Below are 15,539 nucleotides of genomic sequence, written 5' to 3'. Positions count from 1 at the left end.
CAGGCTATCAGCAACTACTCTCCCCCCTACTCTCAACGCAAATGTCCCACTCATCCCACACTGACTCATCCAGACCTGTGGAGCCACCCAGCTCTGGTCACACACACGCAAGACCAGCAGAAACCAGATATGGTTGGACAAGAAAATAGGCACTTTCTAAAAGTGCTATTTTCAAACCCAGAGTCCAAAAACCATCCACACCAATGGATGCGTAATTAAACCCCGAGTTCAGGGATACCAAACTCGACATTGCACCATGCTCCCCGAGCCAGCTAGGATCGTAGCATTAATAATCCCGGCGGCCCATTCTAATCAATGGAGAGCAGGCTACCTTGCAACAGTGAAGAATGAAGATGGCTGTAATTCACTACTAGGACATGCCAACTTGGTCAGGCGTGTCCTACCTTATACTTACAATGCACCCTGCCCGTGGGCCTACCATAGGGGTGACTAACATGAAGTCAAGGGAAGGTTTGAGGGGCTGGCAAGTAGGTATACTTGTGCAGCCTGCGTGACAGCACTAGGCTGCACGTGGGTCTCGCAATGACCGACCTGTAGACATTCTTTTACGAGGCCGCTCCTGTGGGTGGCACAACACGTGCTGCAAGCCCACGAGCGGCATTTGTATTTACAAGCCCCGGCACTCCTGGTGCACTAGACTAGGGACTGACAGTAAACCAAATAAGCCAAACATGGATACACTAGATACATCAATTTAACATAGGGAGCACTTGCGCTGTGGCACTGATCAGCAGTGGCACGGCGCCCAAAGCATATACCAGCAAAAACATCGTAAAACAGTGGAGGCAAACAGAAAAAATGGAGGAGAGACTCAAGCCAATGATGTCAGGTCTAACACGTGTCCCCTCCAGCTGAAATGTGGGGAGAACTACCCTTGACCTAGGGAGTCCTCTTCACTAAGGCGGAAAAATCTGGACAGACCATCAGCATTGGCGTGATCTGTACCAGGGTGGTGTTCCACCGTAAAGTCCATCCCCTGTAGGGAAATGGACCACCTCAACAGTTTCGGATTCTCACCCCTCATCTGCATCAACCATCCGAGGGGCCTGTGGTCTGTCTGAACCCGGAATTGAGTCCCAAACAGGTAGGGTCTTAGCTTCTTCAGCTCCCAGACCACAGCAAATGCTTCTCTCTCTATCGCACTACACCTCGTTTCCCTGGGAAGTAACCTCCTACTGATGAAGGCTACAGGCAAGTCTCGGCCCTCTTCATTCACCTGAGCTAGAACAGTCCCCACGCCATGCTCTGAAGCGTCCGTCTGGACAATAAATTCTTTCGAGAAGTCGGGTGCCTGGAGTATAGGTGCTGTGCACATTGCAGTTTTCAGGGTGTCAAAGGCCGTTTGACAGGCATCAGTCCAGATCACGTTTCGTGGCTGCTTCTTGGAAGTCAGCGAAGTCAAGGGGTGCACAATGTTACCGTAATCCTTGACAAACCTCCTGTAATAACCCGTGAGTCCTAAGAAGGCTCTCACCTGAGTCTGGGTTTTGGGCAGCGCCCAAGCCAGGATGGTATCAATCTTGGGTTGCAGGGGGGCAACCTTGCCGCTCCCTACTTGGTGCCCCAAGTACACCACAGAACCCTGCCCAATCTGGCACTTACTGGCTTTGATTGTGAGGCCTGCTCTGCGCAGGGCCAACAACACTTCCTGGAGGTGGCGCAAGTGTTCCTCCCAGCTGGCGCTGAACACTGCGATGTCGTCCAGGTAGGCGGCACTGAAATCCTCCAGTCCAGCCAAGACCTGGTTGACCAACCTCTGGAAGGTGGCAGGGGCATTCTTCATCCCAAAGGGCATCACCCGGAACTGGTATAGCCCATCTGGTGTGGAGAATGCGGGCCTCTCCTTTGCCCCATCAGTCAAGGCGATCTGCCAGTACCCAGACGTCAGATCAAACGTACTAAGGTACCGGGCAGCCCCCAACCGATCTATGAGCTCATCAGCTCTGGGGATGGGGTGCGCGTCAGTCTTCGTGACCGAGTTGAGTCCTCGGTAATCCACACAGAACTGGAGTTCCGGTGAAGCACCAGGCGCTGCAGCCTTCGGGACCAAGACCACTGGGCTGGCCCAAGGACTGCTAGAGGACTCAACCACCCCTAACGCAAACATCTTGGAGACCTCCTCCTTAATGTATGCTCGAACCTTGTCAGTCACCCTGTAAGCCTTGTGCTTCACAGGAGGGCTGTCTCCGGTGTCAACATCATGGACACACCAATGAGTGACACCCGGAACCAAGGAAAACATATCCGGGAATCGTCCCAACAGGTGGCGACAATCCTGTTTCTGTTCAAGGGTCAGTGTATCAGAGAGGACCACACCATCCACTGACCCGTCTTGCTCTTTAGCACACAGGAGGTCAGGAAGAGGCTCACTCTCCTCCTCCATTCCAGCATCTGTAGCTAGGAGCATGCCCACTTCGGACCTTTCTAAGTGGGGCTTCAAACGGTTGACATGCAGGACCCGCAAGGGGTTCCTGGGAAATTTCAAGTCCACCAAGTAGGTGACATCGCTCTTCTTCTCCACAACCTTAAACGGTCCAGTCCACCTGTCCTTGAGCGCACAAGGTTCCACAGGGGACATGACCCACACTTCCTGACCAGGCTGAAGCTCTACCAGAGTGGCATTCCGGTCGTACCATCGCTTCATCTCCTCCTGGCTGGCCTCCAGATTTGCCTGAGCAAGTTCTCTGAAGCGCCGAGTCTGGTTCCGAAACGCCAGCATGTAGCTGTATACATCCTGGGGAGGTTTCCTGGGAGATTGCTCCCAGCCTTCCTTGACCAGACTCAAAGGCCCTTTTACCGGGTGACCGTACAAAAGCTCAAAGGGGCTGAACCCTAGAGACTTTTGCGGCACCTCTCGGTAAGCAAACAACAGGCATGGCAAGAGGACGTCCCATTTCCGCCTCATTGGTTCTTCAAGACCCATGATCATACCTTTCAGGGTCCGGTTGAATCTCTCAACCAGCCCATTTCCTTGAGGGTGGTAAGGAGTGGTGAACTTGTAGGTTACCCCACACTCCTTCCACAGAGACTTCATATAGTTCGAAATGAAGTTGGTGCCCCGGTCTTACACCACCTCTCTGGGGAACCCCATCCGGCAGAAAACACCCATCAGTGCCCGTCCCACCACGGGGGCCGTCACTGTTCTGAGAGGGATGGCTTCCGGGTACCGTGTGGCATGGTCCACCAAGACCAGGATGAACCTGTTGCCCAGGGCTGTCTTGGAGTCCAGGGGCCCAACAATGTCAATACCCACCCGGTCAAAGGGGGTACTGACCACTGGAAAAGGTTGGAGGGGAGCCTTCTGCTTCCTTCCGCTTTTCCCACTTGTCTTACAATGGATGTCTACATCCCTTCGCATCTGAGGCCAATAAAAATGGGTGACAAGCCTGTCATAGGTCTTGTCCTGCCCCAGATGTCCAGCTAACGGAACGTCATGAGCCAAACCCAGTAGGAAGGCTCTAAAGCGCTGGGGTACCACCAGCACACGGGCTGACCCAGGCTCAGCAGCCTTAGGCTCGCTATACAGGAGGTCGTTCTCCCAGTACACTAAATGTGACCCTGACTGATCACCTGAGGATTGGGCTGAGGCCTGCTGCCTCATGCCCACAAGAGAAGGGCACACTTTCTGTTCCGCACAGAATTCCTCCCTGGAGGGTCCACCATCCTGCTGCCAATGGGTCAGCTCGGGCAGGTCTCCCAGTTCGGCAATTTGTTCCCCTGTGGGCTCCAGGGCATCCCCCTCAGGGTCTACCTCCTCCTGGACCACGAGAACTATGGGGGCCGGTTTCCCTCGCCTCCTGCCTCTTCTCTTCACAGCTGGGTCCTGGGCCGTACTTTCAGGCTCCGGGACCCCATCAACACCCTTACTCGCTGTCATCGATCGAGTGGTGGCACACACCCACTCTGGCACGGCCAACATTCTCAAGTGCGTCTCCCTCTCCACCTTAGCCCAAGGGGAGTCTTCTAAATCATTGCCCAGGAGACAATCGACAGGCATGGCGGGCCTCACAGCAACTTGAAGAGTACCTGAAACTCCCCCCCATTCAAAGGAAACCTGAGCTACCTCACACTCTTTCTGGGAGTTGTCGGCAGCTATCACAGGGTAGAATGCGTGGGGAACCACCTGCTCTCTGGACACCAAGTGACACCTGACAGCTGTCACACTCGCTCCGGTGTCTCTGAGGGCTTCCACTCTATGGCCATTAATGGTCACCCACTGCCTATATTTACTAATGTTACTAGGCAGAGGGGGTGGAGGGACCATTTCCATGTCTCCTAGCGAGACCAGGGACGTTTCTGCGGGACCCCTCCCACCAGGGACAACCATCTCCTCCCCTCCCAGGACTACACTCGCCAACTGATGGGGGGGTGCACGCGGCGGTGCATTCGAATCCTTTTTGGGACACTGGGGGTCATAAAACCGGTGTCCCACCTGCCCACAACCGTAGCAGGTTAGGGGGCCCCTATGAACAGGTTTACCCGTCGGGGCCCCTGGCTTCTTCTCAGGGGGAGGCTGGGAACCTTTCCCTTGGTTCCCTTGGGGATTACTTTGGGGCCCTTTCTGAGACTCCTTCTGTTTACCCTTGTCCCCCCCACTCTTCTGCTGGGGACCCTGCCCACCTTTGACTGAGTCTCCCACTGGACCCTTGTGGACCCTGGTACTGACCCAGCGGTCCGCCTCCTCAGCAAGTTTTCTAGGGTTAGATATCTTGCTATCAATCAGGTGCTGGCGCAGCTCTGGAAAACAGTTATTAGACAAATGCTCCCAAGCAAACAAATCATAAAGAGCTTCGTAACTTTCCACTTTGCTGCCCTTCACCCAACCATCCATGGCTCTGCAAAAATAAGACACATATTCAACCCACGTCGTACCAGGCAACTTCTTACATTCTCTAAAAGTTTGTCTGTACTTCTCGGGGGTTAGGCCATACCGCAACATTAAAGCATCTTTCATATGAGCATATGACATCCTATCCGCAACAGGCATGTCTAACAGGGTATCTCTCCCCTCATTCACAAAGCGACCCCACAACCCCGCTCCCCAATTCTTCTCAGGGACCTGGTGGGCCAACAATGCTAACTCATATGCTTTAAACCACTGACCAATATCTTCGTTCCTATGATAATCTTTTATCACATCTTTGGGAAAGTAAAACTTACTTTCTGCAGACCCAGATGGAATGCTGCCACCAGAGGGATTAAATTCTAACTTCTTAGCGTGGATGTCCAACTCCCTCAACTTGGTATCACGCTCCACAGCTAACTTTTCTCTTTCAAAATCTAACCTTTTGGTCTCCAAATCAGCTTCTCTTCTACCTCTTGCATTTTCTAACTCCAACTGCCCATTTATCTTTAGCCTTGCCATTTCCATGTTGTATGCACGCTCCTTCGCCCTTTCTTCTCGTTCTTCAGGGGAAAGACCTTTGGAGGAAACACTGCTTCCGGGGGAGGACTCGGGCCCATTCGCTGGCGCCTCCTCATCCCCTTCCACTGGCGGTACCACCACCGGATCAGTGGGATCTCTGGATTCCAACCAGGCCTCCAAAGCTTTGAGATATTCCTCCTTCAATGTGATGCCTTTGGTAGGAACTTTAAACTGCTTGCAGAAAGATTTCAGTTTCTTCAAGCCGTAGTTGTTTATCTTCGCTCTGTCGAATTCCTCCTCAACAACAACAGGGGTAGTGACTCCGTTGTCACTCATGGTCAAAACTGGCAGTGTTCAAAAAATCAAGCTTCAGAAAAGCGGAGAACCAAAAATAGAATTCTTCCAAATTAGATTGTGACTGCGCTATGGTCTGCTTTCACTATGTAGCGCACACTAATCACTGCACATGGGTCATAAATGCAAGGTCCAAATCCTCACCGCTGCATCCAATGTTAGAACCGGCTGTCTCCAGTTGGCAGAGGTATACACTTCTGACAAATAGGGACACACCTTTTCTAGTCAGGGCAAGGGGATCACACCCTTCGATAACCCCTGCTCACTCCCTTGGTAGCTTGGCAGAGCAGACAGGCTTATCTCAGAGGCTGTGTGTTAAGCAATTATGACCACATACAGTAATAAAGTGAATACACTACAAATGGACACGACACAGTAGTATTATAAAAATAAGTATTTTTATATAAGGCTTAGCACAAGACCAAATAACGACAAAAAATGTACACAATCTTAATAAATACTTTGGGAAGGGAAAAATGATTCAAAGGTAGTTTCTTCTTTAGCACAAAGTCTTTCGTATCAAAGCAAATCTTCTTCTTGGCAACACAGTTCTTAGCAACGAGGTAACATCACACGGGAGCTACAGCGACGTCGAGCAATCCGACGTCGCGTCTTCAGTGTCGATCAGGCCTCAGCAGGCGTCATCGTCGATGATGCGGTTGCACAGAGTGAGCAGCGCTCACGGCGTCGAGAGGGCAGGAGGGCGATGCGATCAGCAGCGGTGCAGACACGAGGTCCCTTGGAGCTGGAGCCGAGCTCACTACTCACTGGCGTTGCTGCTGGCATCGATTGGGCCCGGCGGCCGGCGTTGAGGAAGCGGGACACTTGAGCCGTCACTCACGGTGTCGAGCTGGATTCGGCGACATCCGTCGGCGTCGAAGTTGCTGGCTCTTTCAGAGGTGCTGGATTCACAGGTTCCAGCCAATAGCACTTTAAGCAGATGAAGTCCTTTAGCCCTGTTACTTCAGCAGGAGACTGGCACTCTTCCAGTCCTTGGAGATTTTCTTATCAAGCATGAGAGTACACAAACAGTTCCTCTCTCCTGGTTCCTTGGCAAAAATAAAGAAGCACTGCAGGATTCCCCCCAGCAAACAGCACACTGGCAGAAGGGGTAGGCAAGTCCTCAGATCAGCAGGCCTCTTGTCCTTGGTTACAGGGTTCCTTGTCAGACGTGATCTGATTTCATTTTTCAGGGGTCCTTCTCTTATACCCCTTTTCGGCTTTGATCCCTTTGTCCATGCAGGGGAATTTCCCAACATCCTGGGTCTGTTGTGGGTGGAGCCAGGCAGAAGCACCTGGCCTATTCACTGAGCAGGGCTGGGTCCTCAGATGCCCAGCAGGAGGAGGAGCCAGCATTGACGCTGGCAGGAGCAGAGCTATCGGCCTCCTGGCAGGAGGTGGGGCTAGGATCGTCCATGGCAGGCACAGAACCATCAGCCGCTTGGCAGGAGGTGGAGCCAGCATTGTATCAGGCAGGGCAGGCTATCAGCAACTACTCTCCCCCCTACTCTCAACGCAAATGTCCCACTCATCCCACACTGACTCATCCAGACCTGTGGAGCCACCCAGCTCCGGTCACACACACGCAAGACCAGCAGAAACCAGATATGGTTGGGCAAGAAAATAGGCACTTTCTAAAAGTGCTATTTTCAAACCCAGAGTCCAAAAACCATCCACACCAACGGATGCGTAATTAAACCCCGAGTTCAGGGATACCTAACTCGACATTGCACCATGCTCCCCGAGCCAGCTAGGATCGTAGCATTAATAATCCCGGCGGCCCATTCTAATCAATGCAGAGCAGGCTACCTTGCAACAGTGAAGAACGAAGATGGCTGTAATTCACTACTAGGACATGCCAACTTGGTCAGGCGTGTCCTACCTTATACTTACAATGCACCCTGCCTGTGGGCCTACCATAGGGGTGACTAACATGAAGTCAAGGGAAGGTTTGAGGGGCTGGCAAGTAGGTATACTTGTGCAGCCTGCGTGACAGCACTAGGCTGCACGTGGGTCTCGCAATGACCGACCCGTAGACATTCTTTTACGAGGCCGCTCCTGTGGGTGGCACAACAAGTGCTGCAAGCCCACGAGCGGCATTTGTATTTACAAGCCCCGGCACTCCTGGTGCACTAGACTAGGGACTGACAGTAAACCAAATAAGCCAAACATGGATACAATAGATACATCAATTTAACATAGGGAGCACTTGCGCTGTGGCACTGATCAGCAGTGGCACGGCGCCCAAAGCATATACCAGCAAAAACATCGTAAAACAGTGGAGGCAAACAGAAAAAATGGAGGAGAGACTCAAGCCAATGATGTCAGGTCTAACAGTCGGGCTCTGTAATACATGCTTTGGCCCGACGTGTGTAACAACTTGGAGTCCAAACTCACTGCCCTGCACAGAACCCTTAAAGGCCGTCAATACAGTAGTTTTTTCCTCGCGAAGCCATTGTCGGTTTCGACTCCAACATTGACCAAAACTTAAACCAATCAGCATCGTCAGTATACAGCGGGCCCTATCAACAGTTCCATTGCACTTGTTATGCTTGTAGGACTTTGTTGTTATAGGGAGGGAGTGTTTTTGCCCCGTTCACGTGACATAGAGAGGTTCACTCTATGGTCCGCCTGGTTTACACATAAACAGCTCTCCCTGTCCGTCGAGTTATCTTCCCCTCGTCTCAGTAGGGCTATGAGGTACCGACGGACAGGTGAGTGCTTGCTAGCTCCTGGGCTATAGTCTATCAGTACATCGCTTTTGATGTTCCAGGGGAGGCTAGACCTTACAGGCATTACTTTTGTTTGGTGCTTCTTCCTCTTTGGTTTTTAGCTAATCTGTTTTTTGGCTATACAGTCTTATCTGTTTTTAGCTCAATAGTCTGTCCTCACAAAATCCTTATTTAAAACTTCTAGAGATTCAAGTTTGGGTCATCTTGTGTATAGTTATGGGGAATTCACATACAGAACCCATTCCAGTTGATAACACAACTGTTACTATGCAAAAAGATTCTCTTAAAGATTTGATAAAATGCTCTAAACATCAGTTTTAGCTGGCCAGCAGACACCAATATCCTGTTACACTATCTTTTTATAAACACTTAGTGGTAATAAAAATAGTGAGTTTCCATCAATTACTTTCCATCAATTACTTTTTTTGGAATCTTTTCTCCCTATTTTCTTATCAGAGTGGGTCCTCATTGTCCTGAGCGAGCGCCAGGCGAGGTGATTCTATCTCCTAGCCAATGTGCGGGTGAGTGATTAATTTATTAATCAGATTATATTAAAAGAGTCTTGGTTCTTTGGCCCTCTATGTCTGTAATCTCCAAATGAGATTTTCTTGTTAATGTTCACAACATGTGTACTTTATTCTGGTATATACACTGTTTTTCTGTTTCAGGAGCAGAACTAATTAATCACCATGACTTCATCTCCTACCAATTTACTTATACAATACTGGTAGGTTATTGTGGTTTGGCATGGTATACAACATTTGATTTTCATAATCACTGTTGCAGTAGTATTCCATGAGGTCCTGAAGAAAGCCTTCCAAGGCTGAAACATGTCGACCGTTTGATCTATCTCATAATGGTAATATTTGTTTACATCCATTTTTTCACTCTGCTTTTAATGTTGGCACCATGGTGACCGTCTCAATAAAGGTCTTTCAGGCACCATGCTAGCCAATTTTATTTCACTTTCTTTATAGCACACTAGCTCTCTGCACTGCAACTATTCTCCTTTCCACAGCCCTTGAGACACTATTACCCAACTCTACATCTTTGGCGAACCACATACTAGTTGTTGTACTCACATTTCTTTGTCAAGTGAGACACCTAGGAGACACCAGGCTGGTGTTCTTTAAACCCATATGATGAAGTTCCGCCAACGGGTGGGCTGATGGGTTCACGTCTGTTATTTCCTCACATTCTAACAGCCTATACCTCTACATTTTCAGTACACAGTAGACATCTGAGGCCACGACTGACCTTAGCACCCCATGTGTGTTTTCTATTAGTGTCCAGGTGTAGGGTGCTGTCAGGTCTTTAAGCTTACACCCCTTCCAGACCCTCTCCACATTTTTTTTTTTTCTACGTAGTGCAGCTACGGCTGCAGGTCTAGATTTCCAGGCAACCACATTCTGGTTCCCTCCTTTTTTTGCTCCCTTTAGTGATTTGCTGTGATACTTACAGGATGGCAGAGTTTGCAGGTCTAGTTTTTGATGATGACACTTATCAGTCAATTTTGAATGAGAATCCAAGTACGTTAGACTCCATACCGACCACTAGTTCAGTACCACTGGGAGACTGGGATACTATCTTAAATCTGAAAAAAAGTCACTCACGTACTGTTATACATGGTCAAATCATGGCAGAGTACCTTCATGGGAAATGCTCACCTACTGGTCTTATAGTGACCAACATCCCTAGACTTTTCTTAACAGAAAAAACGTTTCTTAAGGAATGGGCCTGAATCGCGTGGCGATGCACACGCGATTGGCTGATTCTTATCATAACTACTGCCAAAAGGAGGTCAGATGCAATATTGGTCGAGATACAAGTGTTAGAAGGCTAAATCAAAACTACCATCACTGACAGACAATTCAAAAAACAATTAGAAGAGGCAAATAAAACCAACAAGGAATACAAAGATTCTATCTTTTTCACCAAGATAGAGAAATTTAAAAAAGATTTGGAGAAATTTTCCTTTGAGAAAATTTATCCCTATACCAGTGACACCTACACACCACCTGACTTCACTAAAAAAGGCAAAAGATATGGATCCAATTATTCCACATCTTCCTCAGACTCGGATTCAAATACATCAGATCCGGGGATGGGTGATTCAACACAGTTCAGAGGCAGAGGTCAACACAACCGACCAAACCGCAGAAGGACAGGACAAGGTAACCGATATCAACCAGGGCCTTGGTGGCCGCCAGCACCATGGGGATACCCTCAATTTCCCTACCCCATGGGACAATGTCCTCCCCAACCGCAACCATTCTTTGATGGCCAGACTTTTTTAGGGCAAGGTCGGGGCTGGAACAGAGAAAAACGAAGGGGACAGTCGACAGTAAAGTGGGCAGACGAACCGGAACCAGGCCCATCTCGCAATCGACGAGGCCAACAATGATCACCCAAGGCAGTACAGATGATCTAGTAGTTAACCTAAGTACTCGTACACTCACCCCCACAGAGCACCAAGTACTCAATAAAGGACTGGGCTTTGTCCCCACGTATAGTGGAGATGCATTCCAACTGAGGACAGAAGTGGAAAAATTCTTTAGAAAAGTGCGGCTGCACTTTTTCTTCAGGGAACAAAACACTGACAATGTACAATTGGAGCATACTGGTCTGAAAAAGAAATCCACCTTTACCCCACTACCTCACCAAGTACCCCCCATGGTTGGTGCTTTTGAGAAAGCAGTGACACATGAGATCGGCTGTTTGAATCTATCCAAACAAGACACTTTTCAGAATCTCTCCAAAACTGAAAAACTGGCAATCAACACCTTATCAAAAGACAATCTGATCACTATCAAAACTGCTGACAAGGGTGGAGCAATAGTGATCCTTGATACCAGCTCTTATCGTAAGGAGTGCTTAAGACAGTTAAATGACTCCAACTCCTATACTCTACTGAATGAAGATCCCACTATCAGACTCACATCCGAGATAAAGAACTTAGTGGAGGAGGCGAATGCGGAGGGATGGATCACACCACACGAAGCGGCTTTTCTGGTCACCACCCATCCAGTGACCCCATACTTTTACACTTTACCGAAAATCCATAAACCTACCAGACCCCCCCCCCCCCCAGGACAACCAATCATTTCTGGGATCGGTTCGCTACTTGAGCCTCTTTCCACGTTTGTGGATTTCTTCCTGCGACCTTTGGTGAGCACGATGCCCACGTATCTGCAAGATACAAAGGATGTACTGCGCCTTCTGCCAGAGGTTGAGTTCAACATCGAGACTGACCTTTTGGTCAGTTTCGATGTAGAATCACTTTACACCTGCATCCCTCAAGAACAAACCTTACTCACGATAAGGAATGTGTTAGAATCTCAAGATCTTGGCAGCATCACTACGGTTAACTTCATCATGGACCTGGCCAAGATGGCCATGACCGAAAAAAAATTTCAATTTGAGGAGTCACTGTATCTACAAATCTCCGGAACTTCAATGAGGAGTGTTTTTGCCCCCAGCTTGGTGAAACTCTATGTCCACCAGTTTGAGACTCAGTCGATATTTGATTTTACCAACCCCTTCTCCACACAACTGCTAGTGTGGAAAAGGTATATCGACGACATTTTGGTTATATGGCGTGGAGATATGACATCTCTACTGGCTTTCCACTCTTGGCTCAATGTCCAGAATCAATTTTTGAAATTCACACTTGAATATAGTAAAATCGAGCTCCCCTTTCTGGACTTACTGATTTTTCCAAAGGATGGCCATTTAGCCAGCAAACTTTATCGAAAACCTATGGCGAAAAATTCGTTACTTCTATTTCAGAGTCACCACCCACGTTCTCTACGGGAGAACCTACCCTTCAGTCAGTTCTTGAGGGTACGTAGGAACTGTACGGAAATGCGTGACTATATTGATCTATCTCAAGATCTGAGCACAAAACTGAAGAAACTAAACTACCCACCCTCCATCATACGCAAAGCGAAAAAGAGGGCCTCTAACAACCATCGTGATGCTCTGCTTGCTCCACCAGTTCCAAAACCTCCCCTTGAAAAGCTTACGTTTGTATTCACCTTTAGCACTGCCTCGACCCATGTACAAAAGATCATCAGAAAACACTGGCGCATCCTTAACACCGCTGGAGTTTCCATACCCTGCCCGATGTTCTCTTTTAAACGAATCTCGAATCTTTGCGATGGCTTAGTACACACAAGACCACATTTGTCTCCACCTGAGCCTACCAAAACTTTATGGAACCTTCCACCAGTTCAGGGTCATTACCCTTGTGGCTGCTGTTCTGTTTGTCCTCAAACTGAAAAAACTCTAATATTAGACATTGACACAGCCCGTCCCTGGATCTTGAAACACCACACCAATTGCAATAGCGAAAAGGTGATATATATCATCACTTGTCCATGTTCCCTACGATATATGGGGATGACTACTAGGAAGGTGAGACTTAGGATTTTGGAGCATAAGAGCACCATTAGGTGTAATCGCCAAGCAACACGTCTCACTAACCATTATTTGACCATGAGACATAATGTTGACGATTTGAAGTGGATTGTAATAGAGAAACCCTTTATTCCACCACATACCAGTGATGTAGCCCATTATCTGTTCGTTAAAGTACAAAAATGGATTTTTCGGCTCAACTGTGTAACTAACGACCTGAATGATGATATCCCATGGATTCAAATTTAACGTCTGCAATAGTAAGTCTGATAACTCAGATTATGCCTATTAAAACTGCTTTAATGGACTATGCCACTGTATGCTTGAAACATTTCTCATTTATCCAGCAGTGATTACGCACTTGTCCATACAATACCTTTGATTTTATATGCAGGTCTCGCGCTCTTCTCCCACTATTAGAAGATCGCCTGTAAGTCCAGTCCTCAAAACATGCAGTCTACCATCTGTGAACAATGTATGAGTTGAGAGCCACTGGTTTCACTAGTTTCTTTGTAGATATACTTGTTTCCTCAAACATGTATGTACTTACTGGCCATATGAAGTCACATACGTTAAATCATGGACACCCCTTCCCTGGAATTCATCATGAATTTTCATGGAAGATTACGTTGAGGCTTTTGACCAGGGCACCTACACACTAGGCTGTATCAGCACACTGGTTAGTTCCTGTTAAATTCCACTAATTATACGGCTTATAGTGGTGAACCACTTCTCTCCTTACACGACAGTGCGGCATTTGTGCTTATGTGGTTTAGAATGCCTCCTGCATCGTGACGCTTACGATCTTTACACACAACACACGCATATGAGGTGGCCTTTTGTATCTTTACACAGGTCTTTGGTGCATTTTGATATACGGACATTTGGGCTTCATCATTTATCCATTTTAGTTCCTTGCGCTGTAATTTTGAATGAATATGCTCACTGCATCCAAGACGCACTGTTCATAAGGTACGTGCACGAACCCTGTTCCGAGGCTCCCAAGCTTTGACTCCAAGGGGCCGACCAATCAGGACAGCCGCTGCACGGCTTTGCCCATTCAGCTGTGTCTGCGTATAGCTAAGCTCCATCAGAAGTCTCACAGTCACCGGTGGCCTACTATAATCATTTGTCCAATAAAAGAATGTGTAGTGCAGAGATACGAACATATTGTCTTCTGACATTCCTGCCTACGGTAAAACAATCGGAGACATCCCGACACAGCAGCGTACACAACAACAACGCTCCGTAGTTCCGGTTCCCTGATTGGCCAAGAGTTCGACCAATCCGAACTACCGCCACACAGCTTTGTCCAACCATCTGTTTGCCTGCTCGGGTGTGTGTGTATGTATCTCCTCTTTTATCGCTTACAGTCGGGCTCTGTAATACATGCTTTTGCCCGACGTGTGTAACAACTTGGAGTCCAAACTCACTGCCCTGCACAGAACCCTTAAAGGCCGTCAATACAGTAGTCTTTTCCTCGCGAAGCCATTGTCGGTTTCGACTCCACGATTGGCCAAAACTTAAACCAATCAGCATCGTCAGTATACGGCGGGGCCCTATCAACAGTTCCATTGCGCTTGTTATGCTTGTAGGACTTCGTAGTTATACGGAGGGTGTGTTTTTGCCCCGTTCACGTGACATAGAGAGGTTCACTCTATGGTCCGCCTAGTTTACACATAAACAGCTCTCCCTGTCCGTCGAGTTACCTTCCCCTCGTCTCAGTAGGGCTACGAGGTACCGACGGACAGGTGAGTGCTTGCTAGCTCCTGGGCTATAGTCTATCAGCACATGGCTTTTGACGTTCCAGGGGAGGCTAGACCTTACAGGCATTACTTTTGTTTGATGCTTCTTCCTCTTTGGTTTTTAGCTAATCTGTTTTTTGGCTATGCTGTCTTATCTGTTTTTAACTCAATAGTCTGTCCTCACAAAATCCTTATTTAAAACTTCTAGAGATTCAAGTTTGGGTCCTCTTGTGTATAGTTATGGGGAATTCACATACAGAACCCATTCCAGTTGATAACACAACTGTTACTATGCAAAAAGATTCTCTTAAAGATTTGATAAAATGCTCTAAACATCAGTTTTAGCTGGCCAGCAGACACCAATATCCTGTTACACTATCTTTTTATAAACACTTAGTGGTAATAAAAATAGTGAGTTTCCATCAATTACTTTCCATCAATTACTTGTTTTGGAATCTTTTCTCCCTATTTTCTTATCAGAGCGGGGCAGACAGTAGACTATTGCCTTAATTTGGAGACACAGCTGTAAACAGCTTCACAACCACTGTCAAAGACAGAGGTACTCATGGCGCAGTGTTCAAACTTCAGCTTTAAATACATGGCTTGTAAACTTAACTGTGAGCCAGGGGTATATGTGGCCCAGAGGTGCTTGGGAATTGACAGGAATATTTTCACCTTTGTTATTAATACGTCGGAGGTGACTAGCGACATCAACAGATGCTCCTAGGAGAACGTTCTGAAGTGTGTTGGAAACGGCCACTAGTGGGAACAATGTTGGCTCACAGTTTGACGTGATATGAAAAATGGTGTAAAATGGTGAACGCAAACAGCAGTTACTTTCTGTCACTAACTTGGTCTTTGCACAATACAGGGGTGGGGCGAGTGGCTAACATAAGTATTAAT

Source organism: Lissotriton vulgaris, chromosome 6 (assembly GCF_964263255.1).
Source record: "Lissotriton vulgaris chromosome 6, aLisVul1.2, whole genome shotgun sequence".
In the NCBI taxonomy this organism is placed as follows: Eukaryota; Metazoa; Chordata; class Amphibia; order Caudata; family Salamandridae; genus Lissotriton; species Lissotriton vulgaris.
Note: the sequence above shows the minus strand (reverse complement) of the source record.